At 36.4% G+C, this 22395-nt stretch overlaps 1 long non-coding RNA gene and 1 pseudogene across 4 annotated transcripts in view; one reads left to right on the top strand and one right to left on the bottom strand.

Annotated features, from left to right (window-relative positions):
• Window positions 1-22395, bottom strand: part of LOC306649561 — a 45773-nt gene that overhangs the window by 15254 nt on the left and 8124 nt on the right. For 2 of the 3 annotated variants that reach the window (XR_013760654.1, XR_013760655.1), the window contains exons 2-5: window positions 5871-5946; window positions 5563-5631; window positions 1584-1673; window positions 1119-1230 (exon numbers count right to left, since the gene is read on the bottom strand). This is a non-coding gene — a long non-coding RNA (uncharacterized lncRNA). Of the gene's footprint in view, window positions 1-1118; window positions 1231-1583; window positions 1674-5058; window positions 5163-5562; window positions 5632-5870; window positions 5947-22395 lie in introns of all 3 variants that reach the window. The other variant, XR_013760653.1, reaches the window with a different exon arrangement.
• Window positions 6086-20777, top strand: LOC306653638 (ATP synthase subunit O, mitochondrial-like; annotated as a pseudogene). Its single transcript has 2 exons — window positions 6086-6098; window positions 19782-20777. The product of its transcript is annotated as an ATP synthase subunit O, mitochondrial-like (transcript).

Raw genomic sequence — 22395 nt, 5'->3', positions numbered from 1 at the left:
AACCAATTATGACTCTCCCGCTCCTAGAAGATGACTCTAAGGGAACAGCGCTATAATTGACCACCCTATAAACATGGCAGTCTCTGGGGCCCCTTTGTGGCAGCCAGCCCACAGAATAAAAATAAATACCAAAATGAAATGAGAAACAGTCTCTACCCCTGAAACTCTGAAAGCTCCCTCACTGGGCTTACAAACCTGGAGGAATCAAGTCATTTGTAACTAGGAGACTTAAGATAAATACATGATTTTCAAGTGCCTTGAGAGTCACTCCCAGCCTACTGAAGTATTCCATGACCAGAACGAGACTAGCAGCATACTAATTCCTTTCTTCAGTCTTTTTCACTGAATAGGTGAGTCAATTTTAACTACATAGAGCAGATACATAGACCTCTTTCCTTAGCTCAGTATGTACACTATGTAGCTCATACATCAAGGCTACATTATATTTTAAAGATTTTGTTATTTGCCCATATACTTAAAATCTTAAAGAGTTAATGACAAGCCAAAGTAAATGATTTTTAACTTAAATAATAAAAAGTAAAAGAATAAGGGCACAAATATTTTATAGGCTTTTGCTTTTTTTAAAGGAATATTTGCAACACTGAATTAAAAACACAAATAAGTGTGCTTTAGTCTTCCCAGCATGTACTTATCAGCCCTGTTCCTATAAAACTATTCAGCCTTCTTCATTTTCACCTCAGCAATCACATTCAGCTCCATGAGTGAAAAGTACTGGTTCATTAACCTCATTCTACATATAAGATCATAAAAGTGCACCTTCGATGTTATAAAAACATAAGTGAGCCAATGTAACTGAAGGTCAATTTGAAAAATCATGCACTCTTCCAAATCCTCCTTACTAGGGTCATTTGTGAATAACAGCAAGACAGAAGACTCCCCAATAAGGAAAAGTCTGGTGTAGCATAAAGCATAGCATAATGTAAAGTGCATGGGCCTGGAGTCAGACAGACTAGCTCTGTGACTTTGAGCAAGTTAAATTTTCTAAGCCTTTGTTTCCTCTTCTATAAAATGGTGAGTATGTTTGTCAGCTTTCCATTATTGTTACAAAATACCTGAACTAATTATCTTAAAAATAGAAAAGGTTTATTTTGACTTACAGTTTGGGAGGGTTTCAGTCCACAGTCAGTTGGCCCCATTGCTTTCTGGCCTGCGATGAAGCAGCACATCATGGTGGGAGAGCATGGTAGAAAAAGCTTATTCGCCTAAAATCTAGGAAGTGAAAAGAGAGAGAGGAAGAGATAAGGCCTCACTGTCCCCTTCAAGAGTATACCCTAAATGACCTAAAATCACCCAGCTACTAGGTCCCACCTCTTAAAGTTTCTACCACTCCTCCATGGTGCCACACTGGGGACCGAGCCTTTGACATAAAGAGCCTTGGGAGAACATCCCAGATCTAAACTATAGCAGCGAGTGTCATATGTAGTTTTCTGAAAGAAGTTATGTACATAAAGGAACTGCCCTGTGCCTAGATAGCTCTTGGTTGTCTTTGTTTCTTTCTTCCCTTTTTTTGGGGGGTGGGCACTGTTCGGCATTCATTTCCTTTAAATTCTAATAGCACCCACCTTTTATTTGGGTAATTATCCACTCCCAGTGCCCAACACCTTGACCACAGAAATAGTCTTCTGATCCAAGTCATGTAATTATTGCTTCTCCTGGTTCCAGGGATTAGAAGAGGGGATTAGTGGGGGACAGGGAACACACATGAGTAAAGCGGAACCAATCTTCCCTCAGGATTTTATAAAAAGATGTTAAGAAACACTCTTTTATTCCTCTGGGCTGACTGGACTGGGGATGGCAAGTTTAGAGCTCTTACAGATATACCACACTTCACCCCTGCATACAGGGAACACATCTTGAAATAGCATATCTGACACAGAAAGTAGCAAAACAGAAAGGGAGAAAGGTAAAAGAGAATATTTGTGTCCCTGGATCCGGCTCCACCCCCAGATTTCCCAGTTAAATAAGTCAATAAATTCCTATTTTAAGCTTAAGTCAGTTTAGAGTAGATCTCTACCCTTTGCATTAAGATTCCTGTCAAATAAATATGTGGAAGAAGGAGGAAGAACTAGGGAGGAAGAACTAGCTCAGTGGCAGAGCTCTTGCCTAGCATGCATGAAGGCCTAGGTTCAATTCTAATCACCACAAAAAATAAATAAATATGAAAGAAGGAAAAGAGGAGCAGGGCTTAGAAAAAGAACATGGAAGCAATATCCAAAGGAGTCATCATGTATTCATTCTGGCACAAAAAATGAAGTCACCAGGTGTCTGCATTACAGCTGCATTCAAGTGAATCAAAATGATACAGCCACTAAATCATAGGCAAATTACCAACCCAAAGGCAGAAGATAATATGGCATCACTGCAACTTCTTGTTCATAGCTTAGTCAGTGGAGGGAGGAGCTGAAACTCTGATGTTTTTTCCTGGCCAGGATTATCCTCCTTCATGTTAAGATAGACAGTGGCCAGTAAAACTGGAGAAAGTGGTAGGGACCACATTACAGTGGCCTTGCTATGAATTGAGAAGCTTGGGTTTTATCCAATAGGCCATGGAAGCCATCAAAAAGTCTTAAGAAGGCAAATAAAGGAGTCAAATTTGCTTTTTTTTTTTTTTTGGAACATTTCTCTGGCCTCAGAATGATGCCTGGATTGGAAGAGGATAGGTAGGGCCTTAAAAGCAGGGAGACCAGAGGGAAATGTTCACAACAATGAAGTGAGTGTTTGAATTAAGATAAACCAACAATGATAGAAAATAGAAAAATGTATACTCAGCAGGTCAAATCTATAAGACTTGGTGATTGATTATGTGGAGCAAGATAGTGTTATGGCAGCAGAACAGAAGGAATCCAGGGATTCCAGAGATTACAAATGATTTCAGGAATCCAGAAGGAGCTAGGAGCAAAGGAAGGAAAAGAGGTCTTGTTAAAACATGCCTAGCTGGAGAACCCATAAGAATCTCTAGGTAGAGATGTCCAACTGGAAATTAGGGCATCAGATTACTGACTCTGTGATCATGGGCATGCCTCTTAGCTTCTTAAAACCTTGGCCTCCTTATTTGTCAAATGAGAATAATATTCTCTTCTCACAGGTTTAATGAACTTGTCTGTTTTCCCAGCATAAAAAATGATCCTTAAACTGAAAGGACAGATAGAAGGTCCTAATCACTATAAAGGGTAAGAACACTGTCCTGAGGGAGCCTTCTGCTTTCTCTAGGCCCCTGTGCTCCAAGTCCCTCTTTGTCCTTGGAACACTCAAAGACTAAGGAACTTAGGCTTTATCCTGAGAAACTCGGCCCACTTAAGGTTTGGTTTCACCCTCTGGCCTTTTCATCCATTATTCCTCCCGACTGGAATACTGTTCTTCCCTGTTCATCTAAGGAACTCCTTTTCATTCTTCAAGATATTTCCTGTCACCAGTCCTATGAGCTGTGGTCTGCTCTATCTCCTGGAGCAATCCAAATGCCATCTTATTATAAAGATGTTCTTCCTCTAGTCACCATATTATCCCTTAAGTAGTTGAGGTATGTAGGCCTTACCTAAAATGCTGGCTGATCCAAATGAAACAGTCTGAATTTAAATACAGTTGAAGTGTGTACAGATTACTAACCTATAATCTCTTAGCTTCAACCCCATCTTTCAATGGTCTACCCTGCAGTGCTGAGCTGGGACTCTACAAACTAAATGTCTGCTTGGTCAACAGTCTCTCTGTTAGACTTTGCCAAGAAATGTTCAAATCCAGTTCTCAGGGGGTTTTTGTTTGTTTGTTTGTTTGTTTCAGTATGCATGAAGTCCTGGGTTCAATCCCAATTACCACCAAAAATAAAAACAAATAAGAAGGAAGAGGGTTGGGGTTGTGGCTCAGTGATGGCACGCTGGCCTAGCACGCGCGAGACCCTGGGTTTGATCCTCAGCACCACATAAAAATAAAAATGTCCACCTACAACTATAAAAAATGTAAAAAAAAAAAAAAGAAAGAAAGAAAGAAACAGAGAGAAGAAGGAAGGAGTGGGTGCAGTGGCTCAGGAGGCTGAGACAGGAGAGAATCACGAGTTGAAAGCCAGCCTCAGCAACTTAGCGAGGTTCTAAATCAACTCAGAGAGACCTGTCTCCAAATAAAAATATAAAAAAGGGCTGGGGATGTGGCTCACTAAGTTCAATTCCTGGAATCAGGGGAAAAAAAAAAAAGATGGTGGAGAATATCATGCTAAGTGAGATAAGCCAATCTCAAAAAGCCAAAGGACGAATGATATCGCTAATAAGTGGAGGATGACACATAATGGGGGGGAGGGAAGGGTTAGTGTTAGGGTTAGAGTTAGGGTTAGGGAGGGGGGCAAGAATGGAGGAAGGAAGTACTGTACAGAGGGTAAAGAGGGGTGGGAGGGGTGGGGGGAAGGGAAAAAATAACAGAATGAATCAAACAACATTACTCTATGTAAATTTATGATTACACAAATGGTATGCCTTTACACCATGTACAAACAGAGAAACAACATGTATCCCATTTGTTTACAATAAAAAAAAAAAAGATGGAAGGAAAAAAGGAGTAGGATCTAGAAAAAAGAACACAGACTAAATCAGAGGTAGATCAGCTGTAGTACCATATTTATTCAGGTGGTGCCTCCTTCCTAGGGGTCTGGTTCTCAAAGCTATAGATCCCATTCTGGAAGTTCAAAATCAACAGCCCCAGCAAGGCAGCACCTGCTCCTCCTCACAGGCCCCTCCCCATGTATCTAAGTTTTAATGATCCCAACCTTTGTTCCCAAGTTCTGTGGGTGGTGGCTGCTTCCTGCAATTGCCTTCTCTCTAATACCATGGTGCTCTTTTTCTACCTTTTCAGTCGCCTAATTAACAACTTTACCTCTATTTAACAATTCTACGAAATTCTCTCTGTTCAAGCAACTGGTTTGGTCTCTATCTTTTGGTTGGCCAATGACAATACAGAATATTTTTAATGTAAGTATGTTATTGGTTTTTATCCATATATTTTATAGAATTTTAGTCATTTTTGTCTGGGGAGCCCAGCTCCTAAGTGACTGCCCACCTTTGATGTGACTGTGTAGCTCAGTCAGCCCTTGATGTAATAAAGATGACCAGACCACATGCATGAGTTCTTTCCAGCACCTGGACCCCACCCAATGGGATAACCTAAAGCAACAGGACATGAACCTGGCTATTGTGCCAGCTTCCATCTGCTAACAGAGTTCTCTCCTTCCACTGTCAAGATAAGAAATAACTGAATTCTGTCAAGTACCTATGGTTTGTTGTGTCATTGCCACCCTACCTTCTCTGCTATCCGTATAGGTAGAACCTTGCCCTGTATGCCCTTGGCCTTCTGCCCAGGGACCTTTACCTTCCTTCCCTATTGAGTTCTAGCAAACAGAGACAGCATTAGAGTTTATGTTTTACATATCGTGTATATTTGTGTCTCATTAAGGTTCTTTAATTTGGAGGAAGAAAACTAATCTGTTTCTAGTTCCATCTCCAGAACTAACAAATTAGCTCTGAATTAGACTAATACAAGTAAAAGGTGAATAAGACATAGTACCTTCTCTTAAGGAGTGTCAGTCCACTGGGGAAGATGGGCAATAAGCTTCTAATTAGGTTACAGGTTTAGCTGCACAGGAAAAAAAGGAAGTGAGTTAAACAAGAAGTTTCTCTTTCATGAAATAGTCCATTCATAAGCTGAGAGCTGGAAAGGCTGCCCTAATCCATGAGGTTGCCAAGAGAAAAGGCTTTTCTTATCTTGTCACACTGCCATCCCTTGATGGTTGCCATTTTCTACAAAGTCTACGATGATTATTATGTTCACACTCCAATCAATAGAGTAGAAGAAATAAAGAAGAAAGGACTCACCCTCTCCTTTTAAAGTCACAATCTGGAAGTTGCTCAGATCACACCGGTCAGAATATAGTCACATGGTCACAACTGTCTGCAAAGGGAAATAAAACCTTTATTCTAGGGACAGCCATATGCTGAGCTAAAAACTAGAAATTTTATCTTTGGACAAGGAGAAAATGGATATTGAAGGAAACTAGCATCCTAGGCATGGGAAGTGATTCATGTAGAACATGGGATATAGAGGTAAGAGGGCCTGAAAAATCTTAACGAACAGAAAGAGGGGCTGGGGGTGCTGGGGAGATAGCTCAGTTGGTAAAGTGCTTGCTTTGCAAGCACAGGGCCCTGGGCTCAATCCCCAGCACCGCAAAAAAAAAAAAAAAAAGAAAAAAAGAAAAAGAAAGAGGGGCTGGAGTTGTAGCTCTGTGGTCGAGTGCTTGCCTAGCACACGTGAGGCACTGGTTTCAATCCTCAGCACCACATGAAAATAAGTAAATAAAATTAAGGTATTAAAACAAAGAAAATAAAAAATGTCCCAGAGCTTAAGATTTAAGATAGAGCGTTTTCACATAACAAGGTCCAGATAAGGCATGGAATAGTGACTAGAGTAGTAAATGTAAACTTATTAAACCTAGGACCGAGTCAAGGATTTTCTAAGTTAGGATATTAAATGATTGTTTATGTGGACCTTGAACCTAGTACTATGTATTAGAGGGGACAGAAAAATTGTGTGGAAGGCTTGTGACTGGGCATAAACAATAGAGGTAAGGAGAGAGTCAAAGACCTCTCAGAATTTTCATTCTTGGGAAAAAGTAGAATGAAAGTTTGACCCACAAAAATAAGATTGTGGGATAAGACCCATTATATACAAATTACATGATGTAAAAGTGGAGCTCTAAGTAAAACCATACTGGGTAGTTGAAAAAATATGTTCTAGGAAATTTACTTAAAATCAGCATACTGCAGTGATGCAGCCACATCAATGTTTATAGCTGCTCAATTCACAATAGCTAAACTGTGGAACCAACCTAGGTGCCTTCAACAAATGAATGGATAAAGAAAATGTGGTATACATACACAATGGAATAAAGAACAAAGTTACAGCATTTGGTAAATGGATGGAACTGGAGAATATCATGCTAAGTGAAATAAGCCAATCCCAAAAAACCAAAGACCAAATGTTATCTCCAATATGCAGATGCTGTCACAGTAAGGGGTGATAGATTTGGGAAGAATAGAAGTACTTTGGATTAGACAAAAGGGGACTGAAGGGAAGGGAAGGGGAATGGGAAAAGGAAAGATAGTAGAGTGAATCAAACATTACTATGCTATGTGCATATATGATTACACAACCAAGGTAATTCTACATCATGTACAACCAGAAGAATGAGAAGTTATACTCCACATATGTATAATATGTCAAAATACATTCTACTATCACATATAGCTAATTAGAACAAATTTCAAAAAATTTTTAAAAGGACAGTTGAGTTACAAACACTGGCTTCCTTTAAAATAACATCAATCATAAACCCTTGTGCACAAGGAAGGCAGTGGTCAGTGACCCAATTTAAACCTAATTTTGCTAATTGGCAGAAATGTCAGCAAGGATAAGTCAATTTGTTTTTAAAAAAAGACCGAAGTGCCTTCTGGGGGAAATTATCCTGTGTTTATTGCTAAATTCACATAAATTTGTATCTTTCTGAAGAATCTGTGGAAGTAACCAAACTGGATACTGAAGATCTACCTGCAAGAAAACTGCCCCTAGAAAAAGGAAGTAGGCACCATGAACAAATGTATGAAAGAAGCTTTGGTTATTAAAGGTGGCAGGCAATGGTGAGGAAGAATAGTGTCAGCCCGTTGGATTCAGTGATTAAAATATCAGGGCTTTGAGGGCTGGGGTTGCAGCTCAGTGGTGGAGCACTTGCCCAGCACATGTGAGGGACTGGGTTCCATCCCCAGCACCACATATAAATAAATTAATTAAATAAGGATATGGTGTCCACCTACAACTAAAAATTTTTTTTATTTAAAAAAAAAATCAGGCTTTGAGAGCAGACTGCAGGTATTAACTGACTAACATTAAACAAATTAACCTGTAAAACCTCAGTTTCCTCCTCTATAAAATGGAAAAGTAATAGAATCTACTTTGTAAAAAATGTAAAGGATTCTGTTCAAGGGCCTATAGCATAAGCCTTAAAGAAGAATTGTTAAAGGGCTTATCACACCGCTAAGCATATAGTAAAAGCTCAACAATTGTTGATGAACTATAATAATGATGGTGCTCCCCAGGCCCTACGGGCCCATATCCGAATCCTATGGAGAGCAGGTGCCATAAAAGGAAAAAGCACCAATGGGAAGCTTGGGTAGTTAGTGGGTTATGACCCTTCTAGCTGAGTGTAACAACAAGCTCTAGGGTGAGAGGCATTCTTCCCCACAGACACCACACAGCTGAGACTCTGTGAAAACTTTGGGCACCAGAGGCAATATCAGAATGCAGGACTCAGACACATGGCATTAGGACCCAGAAGGAAATAGCAGGACCCAAACAGTACTGTGTGGAGGTGGCAGAGCAATAGCAATGTCAGGCTGGAGAGTGTTAACTTATGAGCACTCAGCAGATGCCTCCTGAAGACTCCCAGAAATACTTTACAGGGTGAAGACCTGCTGGAGTGGGTGGGAAAAGAGCTATTCAAGTCATTATGATTGATATGATTCCATTTGTACTAATAGGAAGGTATCTTGGGTCACATGAGATGTTGCCAAAGAACTAATTATCATCATGTTGCAATCAACATCATCCTTGCAATAAGAGGCCCTACATTTAATATGACAACCAAAACATGCTTCCTTGTTTAAATATAAAGAGTCTTCACTTTCCTGTGCCCAAGAAATGTTTAGTACAGTTTTATTTAGGCAATAAATCTGTACAAACACAAAGGCAAGTATGGATTCAGATTGCAATATTTCAAGTACTCCCAAGCTAAAAGTTAGTGAGAAAAATATATAAAAATATATAACTGCAGCCGAGTTAGACATCAAAAAATAAGATCTTATCTTCCCACTTCAGCTACTTTCACATTAATATGAAATCCAGTATTTTTCATGATTTAATATTTTATAGCACGAGTTCATAGGCTCTTGCTTTAGATAAGCCAGAAGCACAAAAGAGCTCGAGTTCCACAAATATCCTAAGTGACAACTCGTTTAAACGAGGGGAATCCAAACTGTCCCATTCTTGTGTCTACTAATGACTAAGGCATCCATAAATCCTAGAAAAATTAGCTTTGCATAGAAGTTTGGTCAACCATGCTAGAAGAATGAGATAGTCTGAAGTATTCCAGAGGGTTGCCAATAACAAACATTTAGTTTTCTCTCAAATACATTAAAAGGGAGACCACATGTCTTGGTTGAGGGAAGAGCTGAGCCTGTACTAAATCTGTAGATGAAAATGCTTTTCGACCAATCCAGAGCTCCTTGAATCAAAAGGGAAGTACAAGGCCACTGCTTTTGTAGATAACAAATTGATTCGGTCAAGGGAAGACTGCAGATCTGACAAGAAAAAAATGGCATGCTCAAGAGAAGATGAATTTTGACCATATTTCATTATAGAAGACCACAATGAAAGAAAAATGACTTCATCAATCCCATTCCAGGAGCCCTGGTGAGGCTAAGAATAAAAGAAGAAAGTCACTGGAACTGGCTTCTTATCATACAAGTTGCATCCATCAATCCAAGGCAGCTTGAGAGAGGTGCATGCTATCACAGCTGACAGTGGGTAAATCACAATTATCAAGACCTTATTAGCTATTGCCCTAGAGTTAAAGAGGTCATTTGCCTCTAAAGGGTAGCAATCAATTGCTTTGTATGGGCTACAACTCATAGGCCAAGGTCAAGGTGTGGTGATAGAAAATTAGGTTAGATATCATAAATCCTCTAGTACAATCCTTTTTATCTGAACAAGAGTGCTGTAAACCATCAGCCTAAAGACAGGCTTGTGGGAAATATATCAGGATCCAAAATCATAGTGAATTTTCTGATGGGTAAAATAGAATAACGTAGCAAAGAATGAATTTTCTTCACTTCCTAAGAAGAAAAGAGAATTTAATTCAGTTTGCCTTGATATACATGGTTAATTCTTCAGAGCAGCAAGTACTCATCAAAAACAGAGGGAAAGATACTCTTCTTCTTGCTATGACCCAAGCTAACCTATGTCCTAAATGAATAAAGAAAGGGTCAAAATCACAGATATCATGAAGTTGATATTGATTAATTCTGTCACAAGTTCTTTTATCCCTAATTGCCAAAAATAAAGTTACCCAAAAAAAGAAAAAAAAAAAGAAACAAAAAAATACAAAATAAAATCCTCAGCTTCCCAAATAAAAATGTGTCATAACTGTTCAAAATTGTCAAAAATATTAACAAGTAATAAATTTAGATTAAGACTAAGTTAGTGTTACTTGGACCATTTTTCAACTATGCTGAATGTTTGTAAATATTCTAATTTTAAAAGTGGGAAAAAATCTTATTGTAATTGGTAATACAGTAAAAGTAGCTGTGGTTTAATTCATAAATTATTTTGTGTACTCCTTGTATTTTTGTTTTTCTTATAGAATAGTTACTTGCATTTTTACTGGCACAATAAATGGTTTCTGTTTTTGTGTAGACTTAAGTTTTTCTACCTAACATTGTTCCAACCAGAAATATCTATAAGTCAGTATTTTTATATTGGTCACAACAAACATTCATTAAATGATCATACCTGTTCTTATTTAGCAATTTTTTAAAACTTTGAAAAAGTTAAGACAAAAGGACAAAACTTACTGTTACCTACAAAGATTGTTTTTAACATAGTTGAATCAAGTAAGAAAAAAAGTCAATTATAAATATATCACAATGCATTCCAATTTTATATATGACTATAACGCATCAATTGAGAAATAAATAAATAGAAGGAAGACCAATGGAGTAGAGAAAGGCAATCAAGGGGAGAAAGGAAGAAGGGGAAGGACATAGTACTGTGGATTTATGTTATATGCATATGAATATGTCAAAATGAACCTCACTATTATGTGTAACTATAATACAATGAAAATTGAAATATTAAAAATAAAGTTAAATGCATGAATAATTATGGCATTGTGAAACCCACTATCATGTATAATTATAGTGCACCAATAAAATTTTTTAAAAGGAGTCAACTTTATAAACAATACACAACTGAAAAAACAGTATTATTAAGTCCACAAAAAATGAGAAATATTTCTAAAATAAACTTGTTTAGAAATGTCAGAAGTTAGAGATTTATAAAAATCAATGGGCAAGTTCTCTCAGGTCCTCACTTCTGAGAAAGAAAAGAAGGAGCAGCAAGCAGTAATGCCAAAAATGGCCATACGCCACTCATTCACTGCAAGAATAGTGCCCCATGTGTGCCCAAGGACAAGACCACTAAGCTCGACATATAGGCAGCAGCCATCAGGGGCATTTCTCAACTGAGTGACTTTGATGCCAATATGCTTCCCAAGCTGTATTTGAAACTACATTACTGCATGAATTGTGCCATTCACACCAAAGTAATCAGGTATCACTCACATGAAGGCTCAAGGATTGAAAATACCCACCTTGGACTGGACCCCACAACTGCTGCCAAAGTCAAGTGAAAAGCTGGACCCTTAAAGACTGAAGAAAAATATCCTCTTACGCCCAATAAAATGTCTACTATCGAACAGAAAATACCAAGTGTTTGTGAGAAGGTCAAGAAATTGGAACTCTTTATGCACTGTTGATGAGGATGTAAAATGCTACTGTCACTGGAAATTAGTATGTTTGTCCCTCAAAAACTTAAAAGTAGGGCTGGGGAGATAGCTCAGTCGGTAGAGTGCTTGCCTTGTAAGCACAAAGCCCTGGGTTCGATCCCCAGGACCAGGCGCAAAAAAAAAAAAAATTAAAAGTAGAATTACCAAATGATCTAGCAACTCCACTTCTAAATACATACCCAAAATACTGAAAACAAAGTCTCAAAGAAGTATTTGTACTTACTTATTCATAATAGCATTATTTACAATAACTAAAATAAGCAACCCAACTGTCCATTCACAAATGAAAGTATAAGCAAAGTGTGGCACATACATGCAGTATCTTTTAAGACATTTTTTAGTTGTAGGTAAACACAATACCTTCATTTTATTTATTTATTTTTATGTGGTGCTAAGGATTGAACCCAGTGTCTCACATATGCCAGGTAAATGTTCCACCATTGAGCCACAACCACAGCCCTATACATGCAATATTAAAGAGGGAGAAAATTCTGACATACACAATAAGATGGATGAGCCTTGATAATGTTATGCTAAGTAAAATAAGACAGCCACAAAAAAGCAATTACTATATAATTCCACATATATGAGATACTCAGAATGTCAAAATAATATAGACTGCAGGATGGCAGTTTCTAGAAGTTAGAGAAAGGGAGTTTCAGTTTTACAGGAATAAAAAAGGTATGGAGATTTATGATAGTGATGAATGCATAACATAATGAATTTATTTAATATTACTGAACTGCATACTTCAAATAATTGATGGTAAACTTTATATTACATACATTTTACCACATTTAAAAGAATTTGGGGGACTGGGGTTCTGGCTCAGTGGTAGAGCGCTTGCCTAGCATGTGTGAGGCACTGGGTTCAGTTCTCAGCACCACATATAAATAAATGAATAAAATAAAGGTATATCAACAACTAAAAAAGAATTTGGAAGTAAAATCAATGGGCATGAGAATGAACTGATAAATTCCTTAGACCCAGAAAGGAAATGAGAAAATGCTGATTGTAAATCTTAGGTTATCTCTGGATTATCTACTTGTTAAACAACCCTTATTCCTACACCAAATTTTTCTGAAATCAAAACTGAATTTTTCTATAGATATAAAAATCAGGAAGCTTCAGAAGCAGGTGAGCATGAAAACTTTGATAGGTTAAAACATTTACTACTTTGCCATCTCCCACTGCTTTCCACCGCTGTTGGTGGATACTATTATCTCCTAAAGTAATCCATTGGAAATGCTAGATTTTTTAATTTTTACTATACCCAAAATCTCATTAGCCTACAAATATTTCTAATCACTCAGTAACAATTTATGTCTACTCCAGTATTCTTTCAGTTATAAGTGTAATTTTTGATCAGCATTTTGTATTTAAAATGCTATCCTCTATCACTAACGTGAATTTATAGAATGGTGATTACCAGGGGCTGGAAGTAGTAGGTGCAGGATGAGGAGATGTTGGTGGAAGAATTCAAAATTTGTTAGATAGGAGGAAAAGTTCAAGAGATACATTGTATAATATTATGACTATAGCTAATAAAAATATATTTTGAAAAACACTTATATAAAAGTAGATTTTTAAGTATTCTTACCACAAAAAAAATTATAAGAATGTGAGGTAATGCATATGTTAATTAGCTCCATTGAGTCATTCCATGATGTATACATATTTCACAACACCAGGTTAACACACAATAGATTCATGCAATTTTTATTTATCAAGTAAAAAAAAACTCCTCTAGTTTCACTATTAATCATAAAAACTTTTAGAATATTTTGATAAGGTATAAAAACATTCTAGACTTGCTAACTTTTTTCACATTACTTATACTGAAGAACAATGGTAAAAGTAAAGAAGTATGTTAAAGGAAAAAATTATCCAAGAAATATAGCTTCCTCTGCTAGCAATTTTATAGTAAATTTTATAGTGAATAATAAAAGTGGATTTTTACTTTCAAGGCTCCTAACTACAGGGTTGTTTCAGAGAAACTTCTTTTTCAAAAATTAGAATAAGAGATAGCAGAAATGGAGAAAAGGAAAATCCCCCAAAACTCAAAAAGTGGGCAGGCAGTCCATAATGCACATAGGGATATCCAATAGCTCCCCAAAGTGATGATGAGCTGTGAAGCAAAAGAAAAGCCCTAGAAAAATCACCACTACTAAGATATAGGGCCTGCTAAAGGGAAAGTTAGATTCTACCTTCAAAAGATCTAAGGTCAGTGGTGAACCAAATCAAATTGCAAAAATTTTGCCCATTCAGTTCAATAACAGATCAAATTGATTCTGTCCCTTTCCAATAGGCTGATATACAAAAATGGTGTGCCCCTTTCTGAAAGGCAATATTATTTGCTTTAGTCAATGCTATTCCTTTATTTAAAAAAAATGCCCAGTTTTTAAAATCACAAGAAATATATAATATCAAGAAAATGTGAAACATGGTCATAAAAGGAAATAGAAACAGATACAGATATGTCTCAAATGTTGAAATTTGCAGACTATAGAGAATCATGATTAAAATATCAAAAGATCTAGTAAGAAAGATGGACAATAGGTTTGAAGAGATGAAGGATTTCAACATTGATGTTGAAATTATTTTTAAAAATCAAATAAAAATGCTAGAAATGAAAAAATATGGTAGCAGAAGCAAAGAGTTCATTAGAGGTGTGTGACAACAGATTAGACAAAGCAGAGGATAGGATCATGGAGCCAGAAAACATGTACTCAACTGAAACAAAGGTCAGAGTAAGGGAAAAAACCTGTGAGATAATATCTAGTGGCCTATAATACATGTACTTGGAGACTTATCAGTAGAGAAGAGAGAAAATGTGGTATAAGGAATATTTGAAAAAGTATTTGCAAGGAACTTTCCAAAATTGATTTGATAATATGATAATAACTCAAAGACTAAAAAAATCTCTGTGAAATCTAAGCAGGAAACATACAAAGAACTCATTTAGACACATCAAAATTAAACTTCTGAAAAACAAAAGTAAAAAAATAGATCTTAAAATGTACAGCCAGAAGAAGGGTCTGATAAACACATCATATACACACAAATGAAGGATGACTTCTCAGACATTCATAAAAGTGGGAAGATAATGAAAAAATACCAATTTATGCCTGTTCCAGTATCCTCTCTGTTGTTTTATAATTTTTACCATGATTTTATGTTAAAAATATTGTTATCCTCCATTGTCAATATATGAAACTATAGAATGATGATTACCAGGACCTAGGAGTCAGGGGAGGGGAGACTCCTAGGGAAAAAAAATGCCAAACTAGAATTGTGTATTTAGTGAAAATACCTTTTAAAATGAAGAAAAACTAAAGATGTTCTCATAAAGATAAAATCTGAGGATATTGTCTTTTACTATGAAATGGGAAAGGTAGTTCTTCAAGCTGAATCTTCAGACTAAAGAGAAATAAAATGTGATGGAAATCCAGTGCTGCAGGAAGAAGTCATGAGTGAGAAGTTAAATTATCTGTGTAAATTTTTTTTTAATTAGAACTTTTATCAATTTTTCTCTTATGTTTCTTTTTTAAGCCATCATTTTTTTTTCAATTTTTATGTGACACAATATATATAACATAAAATTTACTATCTCGATTTCCAGGAAGAATATCAGAAAAATGAAAGACACTTTTAATGCTCATCTCCTCACAAAAATATCAATTTGAACAACCATCCACTAAAGAAAGTCCTTCACAAGAACTATAGAATTCAAATGAGACATTACTGCACATGTATAGATCATAGAAATAAGAGAAGATGTATTGCAGAGGGTAGGAAGGATAGTTTCATATTATTTACTCCACCACTACCTTAAACCTGAATAGAGCTGTGTGGACAGAGGTAGCCTCCACATGGGGAAGGAAAGTAGAGTGAGCACCACGTCCATCCCAGTGAACCCTGGTGCCGGACCAGCCCATGTGGACCAAGGCTCAAAGCTAGCCCCTGTGGACCTAGAGTCCAGGCCAGCTCCATATCAGCCTGGCCCTTATGATTCTACGTATTGGACTGGCACCCATGAAGCAAACATCCAGGCTTGGCATTTGTGGATTTAGGTTCTAGGACCACTTCAGTATCAAGCCACCCCCAGTTGCTCTAGGAGCCAGGCTAGCCCTTGTAGACCCAGAACTCAGGCTCACATAAGCATCAGACTAGTCCCTGCAAATCTAGGCTTTATGTTTACTCCCACAGACTCAGACTCCAGGCCCGCCCCCATGGTTCCAAGCACCAGTGCAACCTCTGTAGAACCAAGCACCAGACCTATCAGCCCACTGACACAGGCATCTGGCCAGCTTACTCAAAGAATCTAGCAGCAAGCCTATCTACAGATACCAGCAACCCAGAATCTCTGACAATCTAACTAGTAAAGGGCTTTCCCTACCAAAGCTAGACTATAAAGATTGGAAGAGTTGCCAACTTCTTCAAATGCACAAATACCAGTGTAAGGCCACAAACATCATGAATAATCAAACATGATCCTATCAAAGAAACAACATATAGCACCAGAAACCAGCCCTAAAAATTGGAGATCTACAAACTGCCTGACAAAGATTCAAAATTATCATCTTAAAGAAGCTCAGTGATACCCCATGTATGTTTGTCAAAATACATCCTACTGTCATGTATATCTATAAACAACAAATAAAAATAAAAATAAAGAAAATCTAAATATGGCTAGTTAAAAACATAATGACTTTATGTTTTTTGGTTATTTTTTAAAATAAAAAATAATAATTTTTTTTAAAAAATTTTAAATAAGCTCAGTGAGCCATAAGAGAACAAAGATAGGCAACTCAACAAAACTGGGGAAATAATAATACATTAAAAAGAGAAGTTCAACAAAGAGATAAAAAAACATAAAAAGAACCGAACAAACTCTGGCATTAAGAAACACAATCACTGAACTGAAAAATTCCATTGAGTGCCACAAAAATAGAAAATCAAGGAAAATAATCAATAAGTTCAAAACAGGTCATTTGAAATTAACCAGTGCATTATTCAGTTTGTTGTCACTGTGACAAAAATACTTGAGAAATTCAACATAAAGGAGGAACAACTTATTTGGGCTCATGGTTTTAACCCATGGTCATTCAACCCCATTGCTCTGGGTCTTTGGTGAGGCAGAACGTCATAGAGGGAACATGTGGTAGAATAGAGCTACTTACATGGTGGCCGGAAAGCACAGCAAGAGAAAGGGTCCAGGGCAAAACATATCCTTCAAAACCATGCATCAGTGACCAACTCATTCAACTTATGAACATGATCATCAATGGATAAAAAAAAAAAAATCCAGATTCATGAAGCCCAGAGAACCCTGAATAGATTAAGTATAAAGAAATCTTTACCTATATGCATTTACAATCAAAGTCTCAAAAGTCAAAGACAATGAGAACTTGGAAAACAGCCAGAAAGAAGCAACTAGTCATATACAAGGAAAGCTCCATAAGAAAAGTCGGATGATATATTCAAAATTCTGAAAGAAAAAACACTGAAACCAAGAATTATATGCCCAGCAAAGTTTCCCTTCACCAATGGAGGAGAAGTAGACTTTCCCAAACAAAAGTAGAAGGAGTTCATCACCACTATACCTGACTTACAAAAAATGCCAAAAAAGTTTTCCAAATTGAATCAAAAGGACACTAACTAGCAACACGAAAACATAAAAGTCACTGTTAAGGTAAAAACATAATCAAATTTTCCATACTGTACTGATGATGTGTAAATCACTTTTAACTCTAGTATAAAAGTTAAAAGACAGCCAGACATGGTGCTGCACACTTATAATTCCATAGACTTGAGAAGCCAAGGCAGGAAGATAGCAAGTTTAAGGTTACCCTCAGAAATTTAGCAAGATCCTGTCTCAAAAATGAAAAATAAAAAAGGGTTGGGGATGTAGCTCCATGGTAGATCACCCCCGGTTCAATTCCCAGAACCACAAAAAAATAATAAAATAAAAGTTGAAAGACAAAAGTATCAAAAATAACTACAATTTGTTAACAAACACACAATTTAAAAAGTGTAAAGTGTAAAATCTGTTAAGGTAGAGATATTTATGCAAAGTTAAGTTGTTATCAACTTAAACTACTATAACCCTAAGATGTTCCGTGTAAGCATTATGATAACCACAAAGAAAAAACCTGTGATAGATACACAAAAGAGAAAGAGAAATAAATCAAAGCATACCACTACAAAAGAAAATTACAAAATCACAAAGAAAGACAGCAAGAGAGGAAGAAATGCACAAAAGAAATCCCAGTCAGAAAACAATTATCAAAATGGTGATGGTAAGCCCTTACTTATCAATAATTACTTTCAATGTAAGAGGATGGAGTTTTCTAATCAAAAGACACAGACTGGCAGAATGGATTTTTAAAACAAAATCATCTATAAACTGACTCATTTTAGCTTTGAAGACATACACAGGCTTAAAGGAATGGAAAAAGATATCCTATGAAAATGATAATCAGGCCTGGGGATGTAGATCATTGGTAGAGTATTTGCCTAGCATGTGTGAGGCCAAATTCAATCTCAAGCATGCACACATGCGTGCGCACACGTGCACACACACAAAGGGGGGGGGGGTGGCTATTCTTACACAAAATAGGCTTTAAAGTAAAAATGTAAAAAGAGACTAAGAAGGTCATTACATAATGATAAAGGGGTCAATTCATCCAAAGGACATAATTATAAATACAATGCACTCAACATTGGAACACCTAAATATGCAAAATAAATATTAACAGAACTAAAGAGAAAAATAGTCAACAATACTTTAGTAGGGGATTTCAAAACTCCACTTTCAATAATGGGTGGATTATCTGAACAGAAAATCTATAGATAAACAATGGAGTTAAACAACACTACAGACCAAATGAGCCTAAAACATACACTCATAAAACATTCCATCCAACAGCCTAAGAGCTTACATTCTTCTTGAGGGCACATGGAACGTTTTCCAGAATGGATTATATATTAGTCCACAAAATAAGTCTTAACAAATTTAAGAAGACTGAAATCACATTTCCAGTATCTCTTCCTACCACAATGGTATGAAACTAGAAATCAATAACAGGAGGAAAATTCACAAATGCATGGCAATTAAAAAATACAGTCCTGAACAACCAAAGGTCAAAGAAAATATCAAAAGGGAAATAAGACAAACATCAAGACAAGTGCAAATGAAAACACAACATAGCAAAACTTGTAGGACAGAGAAAAAGCAGTTCTGAGAAAGAAGTTTATAGTGATAAATGCTTACATAAAGAAAAAAGAAAGATTACAAATAAACAACCTAATTTTACACTTCAAGGAACTATAAAAAAAAAAAAAAAAAACAAAGCCCGAAGTCAGCAGAAGGAAGGAAATGATAAAGATCAGAACAGGGAAAAACTGAAATAGAGACCAGAGAGACAATAAAAAAGATCAATAAAATTCAGGGGTTTTTTGGAAATGATAAAACGGTAGACTCATAGCAAGATTAATAGAAAAGAGAGGAAAAATAAAATCAGAAATGAAAAAGGAAAAATTATGACTGATAACACAGAAATATGAAAGATCATAAATAACTATTATGAACAATAATATGCCAACAAATTATTTAAATTTTGCAATATATTATGGACATCTTTTCAAGTTATTTCAGATAGACTTAGCTTGTTCTTTTAAACAACTGTATGGCATTTCATTGCATAGATGTACTATAATTTATTTACCAATTCCTACTAATGGGCATTTGGGAAGTTTTCCATTTTTCACTATTAAAAGCAAGGTTGTAACTCATACATTGCAATAGGACTATAAATTAGCACAGTACCATGGATAAATGAATTACTTTTTTTTTTTTTCACAAAATGGAATATGAAACACAGCAATGGAAATGAATGAATTACACACACACACACACACACACACACACACACATATGAGCAGGATTAATTAAACAAACATAAGCTATAAAGGAAAGATGCAAAAGAATACCTAAATAATTTTCCATCAATATAAATTTTAAAAACAGGAAAATAAACTGTGCTATTTTATAGATGCTTACACAAGAGGTAAAAATCTAAAGGAAGAACATCATTATTGAAAACTCAAGCCAGGACCTACAGACACCCAGGAGAAGGCCTCCCCAGCTCCCGCGGCAGGTGCGATGCTTCAAGTACATCTGTGGTCAGACCATTTACCAAGCTTGTGAGGCCACCTGTTCAGATATATGGCATTGAAGGTTGCTATGTCACTGCTCTTTATTCTGCTGCATCTAAACAGAATAAAGTGGAACAAGTAGAAAAGAAGTTGTTGAGAGTAGCACAACTCCTGAAGGAACCCAAAGTGGCTGCTTCTATTCTGAGTCCCTATAGTAAGCGTTCCCTCAAAATGAAAAGCCTAAATGACATGAGAGCAAAAGAGAGGTTTTCCCCCATAACGTCTAACCTAACCAACTTGCTTGCTGAAAACGGTCGCCTAGACAATACCCATGGCATCATTTCTGCCATTTCTACCATTATGAGTATGCACCATGGAGAAGTACCTTGCACAGTAACCACTGTGTCTCCTTTACCTGAAGCTACTCTCTCTGAGTTTAAGACAGTCCTGAAGAGCTTCCTAAGTCAAGGCCAAGTATTGAAATTGGAGGTTAAGACCGATCCAGCAATCAGGTGGGAACGATTATCCGTTTTGGAGAGAAATATGTTGACATGTCTGCAAAAAACAAGATTCAGAAGCTAAGCCAAGCTATACGGGAGAGTATCTAAAAGTATTGATTTTCTATCATCAGTGATAATTCCTAAACATGGAGCAACAATAAAATGCTTCCTGAAGAGACTTAAAAAAAAAAAAAAAAAAGCCAGGTACTTAGTGCTTGTCTGTAATTCAGTGACTCAGGAAGCTAAGACAGGAAGGTCCTCTTGACCCCACAAGTTCAAGACCAGCATGGGCAACACTCCATGTCTCATTAAAAAAAAGAAAAGAAAAAATTCAAGATAGTGATACCTGCAGAGTAGTGCTGCCCCATATAAACATAATGTGAGCCACAAAAGCTAGCTGTATGTGTAATTTTAAATTTCTAGTAGTCACATTACAAAAACAAACAGGTGAAATTAATAATACATTTTATTTAACCCAATATATCCAAAAATTTCAATGTGTAAGCAATATAAAAATGTATCGCGGAGATGTTTTACATTTTTTCACATTAAGCCTTCAAAATTCAGTGTGAATTTTACACTTTCAGCACATCTTAATTCAGACTAACCACACTTCAAGTGCTCAGTAGCCATATGTGGCTAGTGGCTTACCACACTGAACAAACCATTTCTAACAGATATGAAATTGAGAAAAGAGCTTTCCTCTAGAAGAGTATCAGAGGAGAGGGATGGGAGGGTAAGAGGGGGATGATAGAGGGCAGAAATGATAAAATATGTTCAAATATGCCACAATGAAGCCCATTATTCTGTATAATTAACATGCATTAATTTAAAAGAAGTTACCTCTAGAGGAGAGAAATAGAATTATAATTGGGAAAGAAAACATGCAGACTTCTGAGAAACTGGCATTGTTATCTCTTTTGGCATGATTTTCTTCCTAGTTATTCATTAAACCATATATTTAAACTTTATGAACTTAATTAAACATGTTTTGTTTCACAAAAGAAAAGATTAAAATTTACTAACTGTATATTCTCATACATTTATCATTATAAACTTGAGTAAAGTTTAACTACTAGGTCAAACATTAAAATGATATAAACATTAAAATATTTAATAGGACCTTATTACCTTCCAAATGCTTATAATAATTCTCACTTTTACCAACAACAATGATCAAGAATTCTTATTTTTTTACATTTGTACTGACACTGGGATTTTTATCAGTTTTAGATATCTTTGATAATTCTGCATAAGAAAATATTTAGAGGGTTAGGGTCGTTCACTGACTATTACAAGAAATTATAAAATATTCCATCTATCACAAATTCTCTTTAGCTGTAGAGGCATTAATGATCAGGTGAATGATTGTTCTTTCCCATGCCTCTAAAATAGATGGGGTGCCTGCATCCTTGGGCTGCCATTGCCCCAACCACAACTTCGTCCCAAACTAGATAGTGTGTATATATCCTTTCCTTGAACAATGCAAACAGCAACCCTCATCCTGACTGAACAGTTTAGCCTGTGATCCTATGCCTCAGGGCTGTTCTCACATTAGACTTTGACTTGAGTAGTGACCGAATGCAAAGATCCCAAAGCCAAAGAGGACACTGATTCCCCAGAATGCAAATCTTTCTATGTTGTCACGAGTCCAATCTTTCTCCCCTAATGTGTCATAGTTCAGTTTCCTTTTATCAGAAAATTATACATGTTTAAAATTTATGTTTGGAGCTACCCTAATTAAACTGCCTTCAGAGATGGAATATCAGTCACACAAGAAAAATGAATTGTATTACTCTACCATCACAAAATGTTCCTTATTTCCCAGATTCTTTCCCTCCCCTTTTCTCCTCTCCTCTCTTCCCTTCTCCCTTCTTTTGCTCCTTCTCTTCTTCTTTCCTTCCTTCCTTCCTTCCTTCCTTCCTTCCTTCTTTTATTTTCTAGTGTTTCTTTGCTTAGTTCTGACTTCTTTCTCTTTAACTTGAACCCATAGCTTGAGTATCCAGAATCTCCACACCCAAGATGCCCCAGGACCATTAGAAGGTAGACAACAGAGGAGTAAGGGAC

This window comes from Sciurus vulgaris (genome assembly GCF_902686455.1).
Source record: "Sciurus vulgaris genome assembly, chromosome: 2".
Taxonomy (NCBI): domain Eukaryota; kingdom Metazoa; phylum Chordata; class Mammalia; order Rodentia; family Sciuridae; genus Sciurus; species Sciurus vulgaris.
Note: the sequence above shows the minus strand (reverse complement) of the source record. Positions and strands in the feature narration are given on the sequence as shown.